Source organism: Manis javanica, chromosome 15 (assembly GCF_040802235.1).
Source record: "Manis javanica isolate MJ-LG chromosome 15, MJ_LKY, whole genome shotgun sequence".
In the NCBI taxonomy this organism is placed as follows: Eukaryota; Metazoa; Chordata; class Mammalia; order Pholidota; family Manidae; genus Manis; species Manis javanica.
In genome coordinates this window covers 15,509,705-15,530,132 of record NC_133170.1, presented here as the reverse complement: position 1 = coordinate 15,530,132, position 20,428 = coordinate 15,509,705, and the positions used below count along the sequence as shown (strand labels likewise).

At 35.8% G+C, this 20,428-nt stretch overlaps 1 protein-coding gene across 13 annotated transcripts in view; it reads left to right on the top strand.

Annotated features, from left to right (window-relative positions):
* Positions 1 to 20,428, top strand: part of PLEKHA5 (pleckstrin homology domain containing A5) — a 215,143-nt gene that overhangs the window by 79,038 nt on the left and 115,677 nt on the right. Inside the window, exon 1 of one of the 13 annotated variants that reach the window (XM_073223355.1) lies at positions 1,778 to 2,479. The exons of the other annotated variants lie outside the window; for them this stretch is intronic. The gene's annotated coding sequence lies outside the window, so the exon portion shown is untranslated. Of the gene's footprint in view, positions 1 to 1,777; positions 2,480 to 20,428 lie in introns of those variants that run through there. 13 annotated transcript variants of the gene reach the window in all.

Genomic DNA, 20,428 nt, shown 5'->3' with positions numbered 1-20,428 from the left:
TTACTGACCTGGATGCCTTTTATTTCTTTGTGTTGTCTGATTGCTCTGGTTAGGACCTCCAATACTATGTAGAATAAAAGCAGTGAGAGTGGGCATCCTAGTCTTGTTCCCGATCTTAGAGGAAAAGCTTTCAGCTTTTTGCTATTAAGTATGATGTTGGTTGTGCATTTGTCATGTGTAGCATTTATTATGTTGAGGTACTTGCTCTCTATACCCATTTTGTTGAGAGTTTTTATCATGACTGGATGTTGAATTTTGTCATATGCTTTTTCAGCATTTATGGAGATGACCGTGTGATTTTTGTCATCCTTTTTGTTGATGCAGTGTATGATTTTGATGGATTTTCTAATATTGTACCATCCTTGCATCCCTGAAATAAATCCCACTTGGTCATGATGGATGATGTCTTTGATGCATTTTTGAATTTGGTCTGGTGATACTTTGTTGAGTATTTTTGCATCTATGTTCATCAGGGATATTGGTCTGTAATTTTTTTCTCTCTCTCTCTCTGCTCTTTTAAAGACAGAGATCATGTTTATTTTTGTTTTTGGTGAGAAACTTTTTCCTTTCTCATTCAGGGATCAGAGTTTGTCTTGAATACTTTAGGTAACTTAAACTCTCTACAGAATTTCACTCTACACAATACTACACAATACTATACAAAACACAATACTACACAATACTACACAAAACATACTAGACCCAACAGAACACAAAACATGCATTTCGACACTTCTTGATATGACACTTGGTATTTATTTACATTCTGTGCTCCTCCCTTTACTGTTTGTCTTTTTTAGAAACGCGAAGCTTAGGTAGCGTATAGTACCCACAGATGCTGGAGTTAGACCTCCCCAATGCTCATCGGCAGTAGTAGTGAGTTGCTTTGAGAATGTAGAAGTGATGTGTTGGTAGTTTTCTTTGAACCATAGCACTTAGAAAGGTGTTGGAATTAGATATGGTTCCATAATGATTTTCTGATTAAAAAAAAACAGTGTAACAAACATTTTATTTTTTACAACCTCTCTTAACCTTTTGATGATTTTGTCCCACTATCTGTCAGGGACCTTATCTTAGCTGCTGCCGTGGAGTTCCTCCCTTTCCTAAGTCTTCTTTCCCAGGTCTTCCAAATTAATTTGGGGGCAGGGAGGAGGCAAGGCCACCATTCACAAAATGAGATATTTGAGTGTGGGGTGGATAGGTAATAGTAGAGAAGTGATAGAAAAAACTAAGAAGGATTGTGAAGAAAGAAAAATCATAAGTTGACATAAGGGCCCATATAACGATGGGTCAGCCTCACTCTGACTCGTTTGCTGTCCCAAGCTGGGTGTGTGTCAGTATGAATACTTTCTAATTTTTCTTGTCTGTCCAGGGTGACGATGGGAAGTGGATATGTAAGAATTGTTTGGTGGGGCCATATCTGCTGTGCTAGATTTCTATTCCTGAAAGATTGAAATGGTTGCAGGGAGCAGAGGTAAGCGTCGTGGGCATATATCCATCATACGAAAGTATATGGTTTACAGCAACTTACTCTATAAACCAGGCAAATTATTTGATGACAAACATATTTCTGTCAACTTTGTGGTTAATATTTTTGTGTGGCATTTTTGTAAAAATTGTTCCTGAAAATACAAAAAAAGTTAATTTTTAAAAATCCTCTTTATAGCTTTATCAACATTTGGGTGAGGGCTGTTGTTATATAAGCATGAAATATATATATATATATATATATATATATAATGTATAATCTATAGATGAGAAAAATCATTGGCTGTAATTTGAAGATGGGAGACATATTTAATAAAGATGCCAAACATTTTAGTTTACTAATATTTATTGTTTCCAAAGGAGAAATGTAATACTGCTAAGTAGTTTGCAGATTAATTTGGTGAGTAGGTGAGAGGACAGAGTAAGGGGTTAAAAGTGAAATATGAATGGCTTATTGTTTGCTTAATTTATCAGGTCAGATTTACTTTTGGAGATCACATTCTGGATGTCCTGACATTTCCAATTAATTTCAGCATTTGGGGGATACTTACGCTAACATAGTAAAATACTAAAACCTCAGGACTTGTTTTAATAAAAGTGTAGAAATAATCATTTCCAGTCACATCAAGTTAAGTGAACCACAGAAGAATTACGAAGTCCAGAACAAATCAGTTATCATTTGGATGTTCTGTATAGTTTATTGTTGTTAATGATCTTCGATTGAATTTGCAGCTGAATTTGCTTGGAAATAGGCCATCACATGCCGGGATGAAATACCAAGTCATTTAAATTAGATACTGAGCATGCTCATATGGAAGTACTTATTCTTGGAGACTGCAGTGTGGTTCAGTTTTCTTCCAGTGGAAAGAACAGAAAAGAGATTACCGTGTGTCCTCTTGTCATCATTCTGTCAGAAAGCATGTGATTTGTCTTTGGAAACCAGGAACCAAAGACAGAGAGAAGAATGCAGTCTTTAGCAAAAGATTATTTGGTGAGTTAATCAGCTGTTTCATTCTATTTTGTGATTCCTAGCAAGGCACTGTCTTTACTTATATCTGCTGCTTGTTTTGTACTAAGCTGAAGCTTTATATATGGCATTTTTATAGAAGCTTTATATATAATAACCTAGTTGAGATTGGGAGAAACAGTTTCTGCCATCCAGATCTCACTCTTTTGAAATATTTTCAGTGTATTTCTGAGGTGACAAGTTCATAAATTACTATGATGATACCTCTGTGTGTTCTCCGCAAATTCATTTGCTTACTGGTGCTGAATAATGTTGGCAGAATTGTGTGCTGTGGGAGTTCAGGATTTGTCTGTTTGGACAGTTTGTATTTTAATGAAATTATAATTTTTGCTTTCCACTCTTCCTTACTCTAAAAAAATAGTTGGTAAGATCTGTTTAGCATACCAGCAAAATTCTTGAAACAACCTCAGAGAGTGTATTGCAGTAATATATACATATTGTTAAATAAGTAGTTCAAAATTAAGTGGGCCTTGTACTGTAATTGGTGATTTAAAATACTCTGAAGTAAAATGAGATTGTCAGCGATTTCTAAAAATATGTTACAGTTATTCAGTATTCATCCTTACACTTTGTTCTGTTTTTAGTTATTGAAGTAGCTACAGAAGTGTTTGGAGTATAATAATAGTTTTGCCATTTTGGGCTCCTCTTACTTCCCTTGAGCTTCTATTATGGCTTTTGCTAGGAAGATAAACTTATTTAAATGTTATGTGATTATTTGGGGGATCCAAAAAATTCTTGTTTTACCATGAAGTTAAAGAGGGAGGTTTTTGTGCATGTATTCCCATATTATGTTCTTGTATCAAGTAATATTTAAAATCTATATATAATTATTATCATACTGAATGTGATTTTGATTACATATCTTAGATAAACTTGGCAACCAAATCTTCAGGGAATTCTCGTGGAAATTGCATACTCTGCTTGAGATAAATCCTTAATTTTTTGCAGATTTGGAGAAAAAGCATAAAATTACCATGTTTTATTTACTTGGGAGGGGGATGGGAATTGTGCCTTTTAGTAAACGTAAATGTCAGGTAGGGAATTTGAGGTAAAGAAGGTACTTTAAAGAGTTTTACAAAAATGAAGTAAGGGGGATAGGAAGTAGAGGAGGAATATACTAAAAGCTTTGTTACCTTCAAATGCCAGGCAATTATCTGGTGCTTTCCTGAAATAACCTTTATTTTGTGAACTGCCCCCACTATGCCATTTTCCCAGATTGGCACATCTGAAGGAAGTGGGTGTAAACTTAGTCTGTATATTCATGAAAAGGGAGGACTAACAGTTTGAGATGAGGGCTAGATGACAATACTCAGAAATCTATTCCTGCTTCTAAATACTGACTCACTTTTGTGACCTTGGGCAACAGTCACACCCTGTTTATTTCCACTTATTTTTAGTATAATACTTTACCATGGTAATAAGAGGTTAAATTAAGATTTCTCAAGTAATAAGATTCTCATTCACAGATCGCTACTGTGGAGAAAAAACACCTAAGTCTTGCTTTTACAAATGCCCATCAACTGTTTTCATTTTCAATTAAAAATATTTCAAATATGTAAAATATATAAGTGCTCTGTTGTCTTTGAAACTGAATTGCCAGAAATACCTATTCCATGTATATTTTGTAATGAGAAGATGACAGATTATAAGTTTTTTTCCCATATTTACTCTAGACTGTGGATAATCACAAATTTTCTTGGCAAAAGTATACTTCACAGTGTTTTCTCTTACGTATTTAGTGCCATTTACCTCTAATTATGGATCTTCAATAAAGATAAATACATAGTCAGTAGAAGAAGATCTATTAAAGAAAAGCACTAAGAAATACTGGGAAAGGAGGAGACTAGGAAAAGAAAAATGATGGCAAGGATTTCCTTGCTGTGTTTCTGAAGGTTAAGCATGTGCCTGTATGTTTTGTTCATTTCCAAATTATTAAGTCTGTCTACTCACTTACCTTAACATCTGACAATTAAGGGGCATTTATTTCCCAACTTTTATGAAGTGCAGTAGTGCTTACAGACCTCCCCCACCCCAAAGCAGTCTTACTTGAAAATGGGCTCTGTGTTCAAGTAAGTTGAGAAATAATTGGCTGTAAATTCTTATTTATAGCAGGACTACATGGCCTTTAGCATCTTATTTGAAACTTTATTCTAGAACTTAATTTTCTCTGGAATATGGTTTCCTTTTGAAGAGAAAAACTAATACATGGTATTAAACATTAAGCGAACATTTTAATAATTCTGAGTATGAACCCTCATATTGAAATATCTGAATAAGTGAAAGAAGAATTATGGTTGCTTATATATCTTCCAGGAAATTGCCTCAATTCTTTTCTTATTTGGGATTTAGAAGCACAGTCTTAGAATTATAATGTAAAAGGGATATGGGTATGATTAAATTTGGTGATAGTAATAGTAACATAAACTAAAATTAAATTTTTGGTAGCCCCACCTGAAGTGTAGGCAGCAGACAGAATACTGTGTGAAGGATTTGGGGGCCAGTATGACTAAGTAAAGATTTTGATAATTCTCACAAGTTCTCATTCAGTCTCTTAAAGTTACTCCTAGATTACTCCTGAGGAGAAACAGATTAATTTGTAATGGGAAATAAGTGGTATTTGTAGTCTGGTGGACCTGGATTCTAATCTAGCTTTTGCCGCTTTTAACTGAAGGCAAGTATCTTCATTTCTCTATCCTCTGTTTTCAGTAATAAACAGAAATGTCAGTATTTTTCTTCTAGATTTATAAAAATTAAATTTTATGTAAAGAACCCAGCATGATGTTAGCCCCAAAGGTGTGTCCAATAAATGTTTTTTCATGTAAATTTCCTTTCCAAACAATTACATATTTTTTGTATTAAAACCTTTTCAAAGTAATAACCTACCCTATTTACCAGACTCATAGAAGTATACTGATTTATAAGTAATAATATGCTTGGGATGTCCTTATAATAATGTATCCATTCTGGTTTAGAAAATATATGATAAGATGTTGAAAGAGTCTCAGTTGCTTGGCCAACTTTTATAAATGAGTAATTGCTAAATACCTGCGTGTTGCAGCTATGTGTGACCTGGAAGTCCAAGTGATGAATATCTTGGCTAAAGAAATACTTCATATTTATTTGTATTTCTATGTAAATAATGTTAAATAAAATCACACAGCAAAACGTGAACTCTTAAATTAATGGAAATCCAGCAGTGCCTGGCACACAATTACCACTCTTTAAATGTTTATTTAATTTTTTTCCTTTTCATGTTTTTCAATCCATATCAATGAAGAACACTATTTAAAAGTTTGTATTTTCTACCTCTTTGTTCTCTGCTTTTGTGAAAATTGCTGCTCTTTAAAAACAAAACCCTTTTTAAAATTCCTCAAGGGAGGAACAACCTAAGACAGGCACAGTCGCAGGGGGGCCATCAGGTGAGAAATTGGGGATCAACAGAGGTGAGGCTCAGAACCTCACCCCCCCCTGTTTTGGGAGAAATCTTCTGCATCCGTGGATGTTTTATTGCCCTTGTCTAGCTTGGATTAACACTTAGTCTACAGGCACACACCTGATCATCTACATTTGCTCTCTTATAACACTAAGCTATGTTTTCTACCTGTATCTTGCATCTACCTACCACTTCAGCATTTTATTAAAAATAATAATAATAATAATAATAATAATAATAATAATAAGGAAGAAATGTGGGATTCACATATAAATCAAGTATTAAAATCAAACGAATATTCATATTTGACCTGATTGTTTATAGTTCATAATGCGTGATCAAAACCGAAAGTTTCTGTGATGACTGCCCTTGTACTGTTCACCATGTAAGAACTTATTCACTATGTAAGAATTTGTTCACCATGTAAGAACTTGCTCGTTTTGCTTCAGAAGATTGGAGACTGTTGAGAATTAGGCTTGGGGTTGATTAATGATTGTGCATTGAGTCCCCTATACAGAATTTTATTGTTGTTAACAACCATTTGATCAATAAATATGAGAGATGCCCTCTCAAAAAAAAAAACCCTTTTCATATTGTTATTTTAAGAACACACTAAAATTATTAGACTCCATTACATAACCCATATAAATGTGCTAATAATATGAATCAAAGGAGCTGTTTTTTACTATCTTTGTTGACCATGATAGGATTTATAATTACTCATTCCCAAGAACCCTGGAACGCCCTGGCTCATCCATCGAAAATTTGGTGAAATGGGGCCCAGCGTAGCCCTTGTACCGTAAGATTGTTCAGCTGTCAGGGACTGAGTGGGTACATGGTTTGGCATTGGAAAAACACCTCCAATACTGACATTAGGGCCACGGCCATTGCGTAGCTTCTCTCTAGTACATCTCTTCTAACAATATCATTTGGGCAATTTCAAGGTCAGTTAGCTGGTGACATAAAACTGTTTTAATGAGATCTAAGCAATATGAATGACTTAAGATAGGTTCGTCAAAAGCATATATGTAATCCCGCTCCTTAACCTAACTTGGCAGAACTTAACTCTTTAATTAGGCCATCAATAGATGGCCAGATTCATCTGAATTCAGTCTAAATCTGTAACTCCCTCAGTGTATTGCTGATGGCACCAGATTACCCGCTGTCTTGATTGTAGTTCCTGACTTAGCGGTTCTTTTCTCATATAGATTCTTCTTAGCAACCTTTTATCAAATACATTACAGCTCAGATATTTAGTCTAGGAATCATATTTAGGGATTTCTCCACATTGGTCCTGGACTGTTCATACAGATCGTTGCTAGCACCCATCATACACAAACCTTTCAGTGAACCACGTGGCTGGCTTCAGTCCTGCCTGACTTACTCTGAACATTCTCAGTTTTGTGTGACCTGTATTTCCTCAGGCGTCATCATCAGCCTGAGGAATAAAAGTGAGGACTGTAGGTCAGAAAAAAAATTAATAACAGCAACATAACAACAGTAGCTTTATATTATTTCAAAGCAAATATCTTCTCCCGCCCATAATATTAAGCTTAATATTAGAATGTAAACAAGCCACCTCAGGTGTACAGTTTTTAGAATGTCTTAGCTTCATTTGCTTGACTAGCTCTTGGCATGGTCTTTTTGCCGCATCTGTCCCAAATTTTCCAGGGGTGGGGGGGGTTGCGCGTTAAAATGGTTTGAATTGCAATGCACTGTAATAACCTCAGACTGATTCTTCCTCAGCAGCTTCTCTGCTCATAAGCCCTGAACTGAATTTGTAAAATGTTGCTCTTCATCTCGATACGTCGTTTTTTTCCCCTTTCTTCCTGAATCCTGCCCAGGAGGTTAAAAAAATGGCTCTCATTGCCTCAGTCCCTTGAGTCCCAAGCGTTCTGCTTCTTCAGTGAAACGTGTCAGACTCACATGGAAGTAAAATACCTGTTGGCTGCTCCATGACCCACCCACTTACTTACTTAAGGGACTTTTTGTTTTGATTTTACTTTGGAAAAATGATAGTTTGATTTACTTACCAGCTTGGGCTCTTGTTCTGTTAAATTTGAAACCTCATTTAAACTGTGGCTTTCCTTGCGTGTATACATGTTCTCAAATCCTCATTTATTCTGAGAAGGGAGGGTACAAATACTAACATTCCTAGGGGTGAGGACTCCACCCTGAGCCAAAGGAGCCTAGGATGGGCTGGTCATCTGACCCCAGGATGCTCTGCAGATTCCCTGTCGGTCTCAGTTGGTTTCCAGGAATGGAGCTAGACCAAGTTTATCAAGCTTAGTGTAGAATCAGTATTTTGGTGTAAAGGACTAGACATTGAATATGCAATTTAGAGAACATTTAATGAAAAATACATGTCTAAAATGCTACAAATATTCTGGGATATTTATTTCTGACATTTTTCAAGGATGAGTCTAAAACCTACTTTGTAGAGATAGCAAACCACAAGTCTAGAACACAGGACCTGTGACTGATATAGTACAGCTGGCATTTCTCCTCTAGCCATCATTTAGGATGGACAATTTCCAATGAAGAAGTTCAGGATTAGGGGTCAGGATCTTCTCCCACTCTTCTTGATATCTGGAGATAGCTTGTCTGCTGTCCAGCACACATCTTTGGGTTTTTTTTCCAGTTTGGATGAAGTATCATGAAGTGTTTTTTCTTCTTTCAGAAAGTATGTTTTTGATAAAAGCATAAATTTTCCTTGGAACTATACTTTTTCCTTAAGAATAAATCTCTGAAAGTACAGCTTAAGTCAGTGAGAAAGTATGATTTGTCTCCTTAAAGTGATTTTATAAATATTTCAGAAACGTCTTTCCTTCGGGGACTTGTGGCAAGAAGGGGTGAATTGGGGCAGTTCACATTTAGCCAGCAAAATCCATCTGGGAAATGGAGAAACTCAATCTTGATAAACAATGCAAAAATCTTCCTGTATAAATAAGTAGAAATTGTAGGGCAAAGGATGTGAAGCTTGGGAAACTTAATCAGCATATCTCATCAGAGATGTTCTCATTTTCACTACCTCTTAATTCACTTCCCTACAGAGTTAATAAGCAAAACTTTTTTCATAACCAAAGAGTTGAGCTGTTTATAGAGGTTAGCAATGACATTTGATAGTTACTGATGTAATTCTAGACATGAGCACAAAGCTTAACATACTAGGACCTATGGACAATACATTGTACCCTTCGTCTTCTTTAATACTTAAAAATGATAAAAATATTTTTAAAACAATATGCACATTTAGAAGATATTAATAAGTACACCCATTTACTATCTAACATAAATTGTCAGTACATTTTAAACCTTACACTGCATGTAACATTTATTACTGTATTGCACATTTCAATTATATTTAAAGGTTGTTAAGGAGTGATTGACTATTATATATCCAATTCCTCCTTTAATGTTAGAAATTTAAAGACAAAAAGTATAATAGCATATTCACTTTCTTTTTTTCCTCCAATAAACCACATTTTTATGCCAAAATTGATTCTATATCATTTTCTTCTATAAACCTAAACAGGTTTATAACATTTGAATCTATACAGTTTATAAAATCGTTCTTAGTAGTAATTGACACCTGATCTTGATTGAGTAACCTCACTGGGGACTTTAGCAAATTTGGGGATAGTGTCAGGGCTGAGATAGAAATAGAGCATAGCTATAGGAACAGTTTTTACATCTAAATCAACTAGACTTTGAATATAAAAAAAGGTGATAGTGGAGAGTTGCCCCTTGACGCTTTGTTCTTGGGACTTGTAAGGACCACCCCACACATACCCAGTGTGTACTGATAATTTCCTAATCCCTAGAACCTGGGTTGCCTTATATGGCAAAGACCTCACAGAATGTTACTAAGGACTTGAGATGGGGGGATTATCTTGGATCATTGGGGCTGGACTTAAATACAGTCACAAATGTCCTTGTCAGGGGTGGGTAGGCAGGGGATGATTTCAAGTATAAGAAGAGAAAGTAGTGTAACCTCAGAGGCAGAGATGGAGTAAAGCAGCTACCATCTGAGGAATGCCAGCAGCCACCAGAAGCTCAAAGAGGCACGGAAATGGTTTCCTCTAGAATCTCCCAAGGGATCAGGCCCTTGAGAACCTTGATTTCAATCCAGTGAAACTGATTTCAGTGTGATTTCTGGCTTCCATAACTGTGAGAAAATAAAGTACTGTTGTTTGAAGCTACCAGTGTTGTGGTAATTTGTTAAAATACTTACGGGAAATGAATGGTACCCCACAGTAGGTTCACTCACTTTCCACCTGTCATGTCAATTTTCACAAATCTCTGTCCAGCAAGAAAGTTCCTTCTATCAGACGTATCACACTGTTAGACTGTGTACAGATAAGCTCACAGCAGAGAAAAGCCTGTACCAGGTACTCAGAGAACTGGGTATTATTAATCCTGCTTGGTTAGCTGTGAGACTTCGAGAGCTTTCTGTGTAAACGTACCTGCCATGTTCTAAAAAGAATTTAAAACAGTTTGCTTACAAATTTGAAAACAACATCAGGAGAGAATGTTAATTTAAAACAAGAAAGATGAAGCATAGAAAAACAGTCATAGAAAAATGATGAAGTGAGGAGAGACTTTGAAAAAATCACTCTACCTTTGCAGAGGCCCCAATGCTTGACCTCAGAAACAGGTCTATCATTACTGGTCCGTATGAGAATTAGGTCAAAAACTACAAAATGCTGCTCACATTTTAAGTTGTTTCATAATTGTCATGATCATATTATGCCCCACGAACACAGCATTTGCTAATTGCATTTCTGGATGAGACAGATTGCTCTTTCCTCTTTATAAATGTAATATTAAAAAATTCTGTAAATCGTGTATCTGATAAGAGACTTGTATCTAGAATATGTTTTTTAAATAAAAACTCCACCAACTCAATAATAAAAAGACAACCCAATTTAAAAATGGGCAAAAGATCTGAATAAACACGCTAAGTGTCTTTTCAAGTACTTATTTTTCTTTGCTAACACCATTAGCCATCAGAAATGCAAATCAGATCCATAATGAGCTATCACTTCAAACCCTCTAGGATCGCTATAATCAAAAAGGGCAATAACACATGTTGGCAATGATGTGGAAAAATTACAGCTCTCCTCCTCTGCTGGTGGGAATGCAAAAAGATGCAGCTACTTTGGGAAACACTTTGATAGTTCCTTAACTTAAACAGTTATGAAATGATCAGGCAGTTCCACTCCTGGGTATGTATCCAAGAGATCTGCAAACGTGTGCACAAAAAACATGCACATGAACTGGCAGCATTTCTCATAATAGCCAAAAAGTGAACACAATTCAAATGGATAAATGAAATGCGTTGTCCATACAATGGAATATCTGTGAGGGGAGGAAATGAAGTACTGATGCATGCCACAGTGTGAATGAACCTTGAACGCATTATACTACATAAAAGGAGTCATTCACAGAGGACCACATATATGACTCCATGGATCTGACATGTCCAGAATAGACAGATCCACAGAGACATAATAATAGATTGTAGATTGGAGGTTGGCAGGGGCTGGGGAGAGGCCATAATGAGGAGTGACTGCTAATGGGCTCAGGTGGTGTTTTTGGGTGATGAAAATGTTCTAAAATTGATTGTGGTGATGGGTGCACAATTCTGTGGATGATAAAAACAATTGAATCATACACTTTAAGCACTTGGGTTTTATGGTACATGAGTTAAAAAAGCAGTTATTTTAAAAAGGAATAACTAGATCATTATAAAGAAATTGGAGAATACATAATACTATAAATAAGGCCATAAAAACTACTGGTAATTTCACCAGAGAAACAAAGAACTTTATTGCATATTGCCCTCTAGTTTTCCCCCCATTATCTATGGCCCTTGTATACACATTTTTCTTCCATAACTGGGATCATATGAAATCTAGTGTCATAATTCCACCTTTTCACTTGACAGTGTATTTTGGAGTACCGTCAAAAGGTTTGTTTTTTTTTTTAATTTTTATTGTAAAAAGTAATATGTGCTTATTGTAGAAAATGTTGACATGAACAGGTAAAAAGGAGGGAAAAAATGTCTGTTTTAATATTGATATTTTGGTGGCTTTTAATTTTTATGTGTTCAGTTTTTACCAAATGCTATTGAGTAATGGCTATCTTGACTTAATGGCTTTTTCATTATTGAATTTATATTTTCTAATTTTGTAATGTCCAGTTAGCTCAGTCTGTCTTTAGTCACTTCTTTAAGATTGTATTTTGAAACATCAGATAATGGGTAGTGAGGTCGAAGGAATAATTGAAACTCCGTTATGTTTGAGTTTGAGAAAATAGATTAAATTAGTGATTTCACACTTCTTTCCATTATTATAAGGATTATAAAGATCTTAAGTATAGGGTAGCCATCAATGAAAATCAGAAGAGAAAATTCAGTTTTGGTTTTAAGAAAAATAAAAGGTGCCTGTTAAAATATTACTGTGAAGTAAATATGCTGGTAGGTAGGCTTTGAAAATTTGTAATTGCAGGTTTTAATCTTAAGTATTTACAACTTTTGAAATGTTGCATGACTGATATATTCATACATTCACCAGACATTACATATACTATGTTAGCAGTTACTGAGTGCCTATTTTCTCATATAATTCTCACAAAAATCTATGGGAAAGGTATTAATGTCACCATTTCAGAAATAGGAAAATATGTTGAAAGCAGTTCTTTGTTTCAAGTTCACTGAACTTGTAAGTAGCAGAGCCAGATTTTAAACCCAGGTCTGTGTCACTTCAAAATTCTTCATCTCTAAGATCAAGAATCTCTGTTTTGGTATTTTTCCAATCCATGTACTGGGTTCTTGTGAGCCTCCGACGGCTCTTCATCCATCCAGTTGAGGGGAATGGAGCTAAAAAGAGATCATTTCTGTTAAACAATTAAATAAGCGTGAGAACATTTACACAGTCCAAACCCAAGTGACCAAAATCTCCAAAGATGGGTGACCAATCCCTCCGGGGCAGGTGCTGGGGACAGTGAGAGAAGGGTGTGGAGTGTGCGATGGTACAGAGGAGGAAGTGATTCCTCTCGCCCAGGATCTGAGGGTGGGTCGCTGCTCAGAGGAGATGATTCTGTTTTGGATTTTGAAGGATGTTGAGGAATTTGCCAAGTAGAAAAGCAGGGGTGGGTTACATTCTAAGTGGAGTGAACAGCAAAATCAAATGCCTTTGGGTCTCTTGAGGGAACAATTCCAGTGCTGCTAGGGAATTGATTATGAGATGGTTAGGGGTGGGCAGCTCGGGCAGGTGAAGAACGTAGATCGGCCGTACATCGTGCACCACCTCTTGTAGGCACTGGTGTGCCCCATTAAGGGTTTGTGAAAGGGAACAAGCTGGACAAATCTGTGTATTAAAAAGATAAACCTGCAGCATGTGGAGGATAAATTGGAAGAGGGGAGATCAGGCATGGATTCCTGTACAATTGAAAATGGGGCAAGGATTTTAAACTATGGCATCAGAAAGGGAGAGAAGACAGGCAATGGAAGGTAAGGAGGCAGGGGCTTAGGATTTGATAAGCTGGGTAGGGGACTAGAAAATGGGAGGAGAAGGTCTTCTCTCCAACATTCAGATCATATTTGAGATGAGAAATTAAAGAAATAAACAGGTTTACGTAGGAATACAGAGGTTTGGACATTCTGAGTTTGAAAGGTGGGTAGGATATTCCTGTTGTTGAAAGAGCAGAAATTAGATACAGGGTTCTGCAGAGCAAGAAAACATATCAGGGCAAGAGATATCGATTAGAATGTACAGGCTTAATAATAATGCCAATATTGTTACTGAATTATAATAACAGGTTGTTAAATAGAGTGAAGTAAATCACTTAAGGATGAGGGTATAAATGAAGGATATTTAAAGATAGACTATTAAAGGAAACCAGATGTCTACGTGATGGGCAGACAGGACCTTGAAGACATGGTTAGCGTGAGAGCACCAGGGGCAAGATTAGGAAAGCAGGAGAGAAAAGCATTAGCTGTGTCAAATGCTACACACACACCAGTCTTGTGAAATAAGGACCAAGAAGCATCCTTTGATCCTTTAGGAAGACGTCACTGACCTTCACTGAGGGAGTGGGAACTAGAGAAACAAGACGATAGTCAGTGGAGCGGTGAAGGGGTGCAAACAACCAGCGTGAACTAGTCTTGGCTGAGAAAGAAGAGAAGCTTGTTGACCAGATGTGCATCAAAAAATGGGGATGACTAAACTGTGTTTTTCAGCTGGTAAGTAGGGAGGAGATAGAACATGCAGAAAAGGGAAACACAGTTTTAGAGCAATGTCCTGGGAAGTCTGGGAGAAAAGAGATCAGAGGGCATGCACCTCATCTGCTGAAGAGTTGAAGGAAGAAAGAAGAGTAGACATGACTACAGGTAAGATTTCAGCTGTAGGCAGTACAGCACAGAGAAGACAAGTAGTGACTCTGTAGCATCTTACTACACTGATGGACAGTGACTGTAATGGGGTATGTGGTGGAGACCTGATAAAGGGGGGGAGTCTAGTAACCACAATGTTGCTCATGTGATTGTATATTAATGATACCAAAAGAAAAAAAGAAAACTTAATTAAATAAGTAAGTAAATAAATACATAAGTAAGTAAATAAGTAAAATAATAAATAAATATATTCACCATGTAAGCCTGTCAGATTACATGGTGAATGTAATCTGACAGGCTTGTTTAAGATGAATCTCCTTTCCATACTATAGTTTCTCATGTATGATGTACATAAAATATACTCAAACTTACTCACTAAAACTGTATCAATAAAAAAGAAGATTTGATCTGTAGAACAGCAAAAGTTTTCCTGTGGACAAGAGAGGGATTGGATAGGTGGCTTAAAGAGATGGGCAGAAATTTCAAAATAGCTGCTGAAGGGAGAATGAAAAGCAAAATAAAAAGTTGCCTGCATCAACAATATTGTAATAACTTTGTATGGTTGCAGATAGTAACTGTACTTAATCATAGTGAGCATTTCCGTATGTGTGTAATTGTCAAATCACTAGAATGTATACCTGAAGCCAATATTATACTGTATATCAACTACACTTCAGAAAAATATTAAATTAAAAGTAAAATTTAATCATTTAAAAAGTTACCTGTCAAGTGGTGATAATCCATCCGAAGCTGGAAACCAGGAATTGTTGTAATCACATTAATCTGTATTTCTATTCAGTTAGAAAATCGCATTTTTCCAATTTTTCTTTAGAAAGCCAGCATATTTCTTTCTTCTTTCCCCCCCCAAAATTTATTTGCTTACTAAAAACTATCCCTTGTCAGTTTAAGCTTGTTTAAGTTAGCCCGTTTTTTTTTTAAATGTGAAATACAAAAATATGGATTACAAATAATACAGAAGCTATATAACAGAATCCAGACATTGAGGAAACTATTCATTGAGTGTTCAGTGGTCTTCAGTATGCAGAATCCAGTATGGACTCTGCCGTGTTAACAGCTAAGATTTTAGCTACACGTGTGTGTGTCTGTGTGTGTGTGACGTAGAAGTACTTTGGATTACATCATCTACCCTACCCCACTTCAAGTTGAGTTTAAAATTTTTTAAAGCATTTTTATATTTTAAACCATACATTCCTATCTTTTTTGAAATATGTCATTATAAGCTATATAAAGGACTCTTAGTCTCTGAGACCCCTGTTTAAAATTTAACACTTTTAAAGAAATCTCAAGTTATTTAGCAAGTTTAAAGAAATCTGTTCTAACCAGTTGGTACTGAAGAACTGAGTTCATCTGGGAGATCTCATTACAGCTCAAAGAAGTGCTGGGTTTTGGTTTGCTGACTACATTTTTATCTCCAAAGGTAAAATGATAATTTAACAATTCCTAACTTATAAATAAAATGTATTCAAAAAGGTTGTATAATACTGAGTTTGGCATGAATTAGATTTATTTACATTCCTTTTCCTAGAAAATTTTCAACAGATGATAAGATATGATCAGTAAAATAAGCCAGGCCAGTAAAATAAAATCATAAAATGAAAGTTTGCTAAACATAGATGTTACTAGAGTTGCTATAATTGGACTTCAGTTTTAGCTGTTTCCCAATGAAAAAGGAGGTACATACCAGTTCATCCAGAAGATGGTTTTTCCCTTGGATAGAATTTCTCTCGTGAGTTTTTATTCAGGAACACTTATTGGTAAAATAGATGATTTGCTCTGCAAAATTTCTGCAGCTTTTTGTTACAGATGCCTTTGAAAAAAAGCTATGGGAATTAACGTTGAAAGATCTTCTTAAAGCATGTGATACTTAGAGGTCCTAAACTGAAAGCACAGAGCCTAGACTGTCCAAGGGATTTGCTGGCTGGAGGGCTATTGCCTGGGGGGACCACAGCTAGGACTGGGAAGAAATGCAGGTATGACTAGCTGTATTTGCCTGCAGATAGGACTGGCCTCCAGCTCTAAGACTGATTGTCTCCTCAGTCAATCTGCTGTTACCTTTTCAGGTGTTAACCATAACCTTGGGTTTTTGTAAATGCTTCTAATCCCTCTTCCCTTTCTCCTCCCCTTCAGAAAGCATCTTCCAAGAGTTCTTTTCTCAATAGTATTATAACATGTAACTGCTGATGGGATCATTTTGATTGTGTTTTATAATCATAGCAGTGAAACAGTCTTAAAACAATATTGGCTAAACTGAGTAAAAGCAGTTGTAATATATGACTGTTTGACCTATAAAATGGCGATGCTATATGATTCCACCCTATTATAATTATGATTTTTAAACTTATAGTCAATCAATAAATATAGAAGTCTTGTGCGAGTTAAAAAGTCAAGAATTTTAAGGCTTGCTTTCTTTCAGAAAGAATCCTTTGAATTTTCAACATGGTGGTGATTGCTTCATTATGGCGATAAAAATGATAAGGACCAAGGGTTTACATAAAGTCTTCTCTGCATATTGCTTCCTTCGAGGTTGAAGTGTGACATACATTAAAGTCGACATGTCTTGAGTGTATGACTCAAGAAAGCATCACAGAGTGAACATACTTGTAAACTACTCAAGAAATAGGACATTTCTAGGTCCCCAAAAGACCACTTCACATCTCCACCCATCACTATCCATTCCCTGTGCCCTGAAAGTATCTGTATTTTTTAGCTTCTAACAAAGGCTGGATATACCTGTATTTTGAACTTTATCTAAAAGTCTAAAATTGCTAAATAAAAAGCATAATGATACATAATACAGTATAGTATCTTGTTGCAGTCATTCGCATCTTTGAGAGTCATCCATACTTGTGTAGCAGGATTTTCTCCACTTCCATTGCCGTGTGGGTGGGGCTCCACTGTATAAATATACCAGTGTTCCTTTTATCTAGTGTCCTACAAAGGGACGTTTGGATTGTTTCCACCCTATAACTGCTGTAGATCATGTTTTGCTGTTGAACATTCTTGTGTGTCTTTCAGTGCTCATATTTACACCTTTCTTTGAAGTTATTCTCAAGAAACTTGCTGGATCATAGGGTATGTGTATATTCAAGTGTAGAAAATACTGTCAAACATCGTTTCATAGTGGATGTGTCAACTTAGGTTTCCAAAAGCAGTGTGAGAAAGATCTAGCTGTTCCAAGTGCTCAGTAAGACCCTGTTGTCAGCCATCATTTTAGAGATTGTTATTCTGTGTTGGTCCTTTGCATTTCCGTATAACTTATTGGATCAGTTTTAATTTCCGTAAGAAATCTTGCATTATTTTTTATTGGGGTTGTTCTGAATCTGCAAATAATTTTGGAGAGCTGACATATATACAATACTGAGTTTCTCTGTTTCCAAAGAACTTCTGAAACTTCACTCTGTAGATTCGTATGCAGAGGTCTTGTGCAACTTTTGAAATGCTGGTACTCTATAATAGACATTGAATGAGATACATGTTCTAGAAGCGGGACAAGCAGGCTCAATCCCCAATTATAATAGTTGTAGCTCTAAGCCAGTAGTATATTTTTTTACTCTAACCCTCTGTATCTCAACAAGAGGTGGTAGATATGTGAGTTTTCCAGTCACATATGCAACAAATATCCTACCAATGGCTCCATAAACACCTGCTGTCTGTCAAGCACTGTTGTAAATGCTGGGAAGATAACGGTAAATGAGAGAATAAGGCGTTTGGAATGCGGTTTGCTCCTGGAAAGGAAAAGAAAGCTTGACTGAAGCGGGAGACCACCCGGAATTGTAGAGTATATTTAGGCACCAAAGGATTAATGGAGAGGCTAAACGTTAATGGGGTGATATAGACGGTAGTAAAGGGATTGGCATAGGACCTAGAAGGGTGGTGTTCAGTGCTTTTTAACTGCACTGTTTACTGTTATTGCTGTTAATACCTGCAGTGGGGAAAGATGGGGACTGAAGTCAGAATTTTGCAGAAATGCCAGTGTTTAAGGAGTGTGAATAGAATGATAGCACACACAAAAAAAAGTCGGACAACTAGTGTGGAGAGTGTGGGTCAGAACTAAGGAGAATTCAGTGTCATGGAAACCAGCCGTGTAAAGATTTCCAATTGTCAAAAGCAGCATGGACATCAAAGGGATAGAAGGAAACAGAAACCATTGATGTAGCAATTATGAGAATATTGATTGACCTTTGAGAAAGCAGTTTTAGTAGTGTGATGGGTGTGGACTCCCTAGACAAGCTTATCACAAGAAGAAATATGGAAGAACAGAGGGAGTGCTTTTTACATTTGAAAAGACTTAAATAGTATTTGGAAACAGGAAAAGTGAAATAACATTTGTAAGCTTTAGAAAAAATTTTAAATGAAATAATTAAATGGATTACCTTAATTTGTCTGTGGCTGTTTAACAAATCATCACAAAATATAGTGTTTAAAGAACAATAAATGTCTGTGTGGATCAAGAATTTGCTGGCTGTATCTGGCTCATGACCATTAGTGCCCCCCTGGAGGCTGAATGCCACAGATGATAATTGTAGTAATTTAGAAAACACATATCCTATGATTACAGATATCTCAAAAAATTAGTAAGTTCAAGTCTCCTTGAGAGACTTGAGACTAGTATAAAAGCAGCCTCTCTGGGAGTTGAAGACATGAATTGCAGAGGAATGGGACTGACTAGTAGCATTGTTTGAAATATATCAGACGCTGTTCCCCAAAGAGTTGTAATAAAGGTTACTAGTAGCTTTTGCTCAAAATGTTTATTCCTACAGGATCACGTGATAGAATTGAGTTATTTTTGCCAAAATCCCAGCTCTTAAACCTTCTTAAAAAGTTGGAGACACTGGTAATTTTTTTATAATACAAATATTTAATCTAGTTGTCAAGATAAGTACTGGATGAGGATTTGAGTGCTACACACCAAGGTAAGTATGTTTTATTCTCATTTATGAAAGGGACCTTGATTTCTTTTTTCCTTTTTTGTTTTATTGAATCGACTGGACATGTAGCATGGCGCAAATTTAAGGTGTACAAGTGTTACTTTGCTACATTTATATACTGTGATATGATTCCTGGTGTAGCAGTATTTGTCATTACATAATATATAATATTATTGTCTGTGTTCATTATAATATACATTAGATCTCTGTGACTTATTTACTCATCATTACAAGTTTGCACTCTATTATGTTTAAGGGAACTTAATTTCATGAGACCCAACAAGAAACAGGGTATAACAACATACTCCTCTGTCATTAAAAATTCATAATCTTAGCAGTAATACCTAAAAATGTTGATAGACAGGAACATTTCTCCATGAAACATTTTTTCTCTGTAAAAAGTATGTCTAAGGTTGTATGACTGATTTTGTTCTATTAAAAGGAGGAAGGGATTTTAATAATTTTTCTGTCTCAAGCAGCTGACAACAAAGGTTACTTGGACTAGACAGGTAGGGTTCCCTTTTTGCTCTCTGTCTGAATGAGCTTTTGAAGCATCAAATGATATGTATGTATTATATACAGTTATTTTTTTATGTCAACAGGTTATCTTGGGTATTGGGATCATTAGCTTATTTTCCTCTATATTTTTGTATATGTCTGTATTTTTAAAGAATGAATAAATATTACTCATTTTAAAAGAAACTGGTATGTGTCATGAAATATTCTATAAAATACTTTAAAATATAAATATATACCCAAACGTGAAATTCAAGGAAACTATTACAGTTCTTCTTTTAATCCAGTAAAGCTGTATTTATTTTTAGTTCTTGTTTTTTCTTGTTGTTTGATTGTTGATGTGGGAGGGGCTAGTGTGTGTTTTGTTTTCAAAAGCAACTATAAAAGATTGGTGAATTTGAACATGTGCTGCTCCAGATTACTTCTGCTTCTCTCTTTTTGTATTTCCTACCATGAATTGGCAATCGTAATTGAGAAGGAAAGACTAATTTACTATATAATGAATGCTTTATAGGTTACCTATTCTTAGTTTAAAAACATACTATTGGAACATTTTCCAATACAGTTAAATTGTTTTTTTCAGTCTTGGGCTGTCATTGGATATTTTTCCTGTAGAT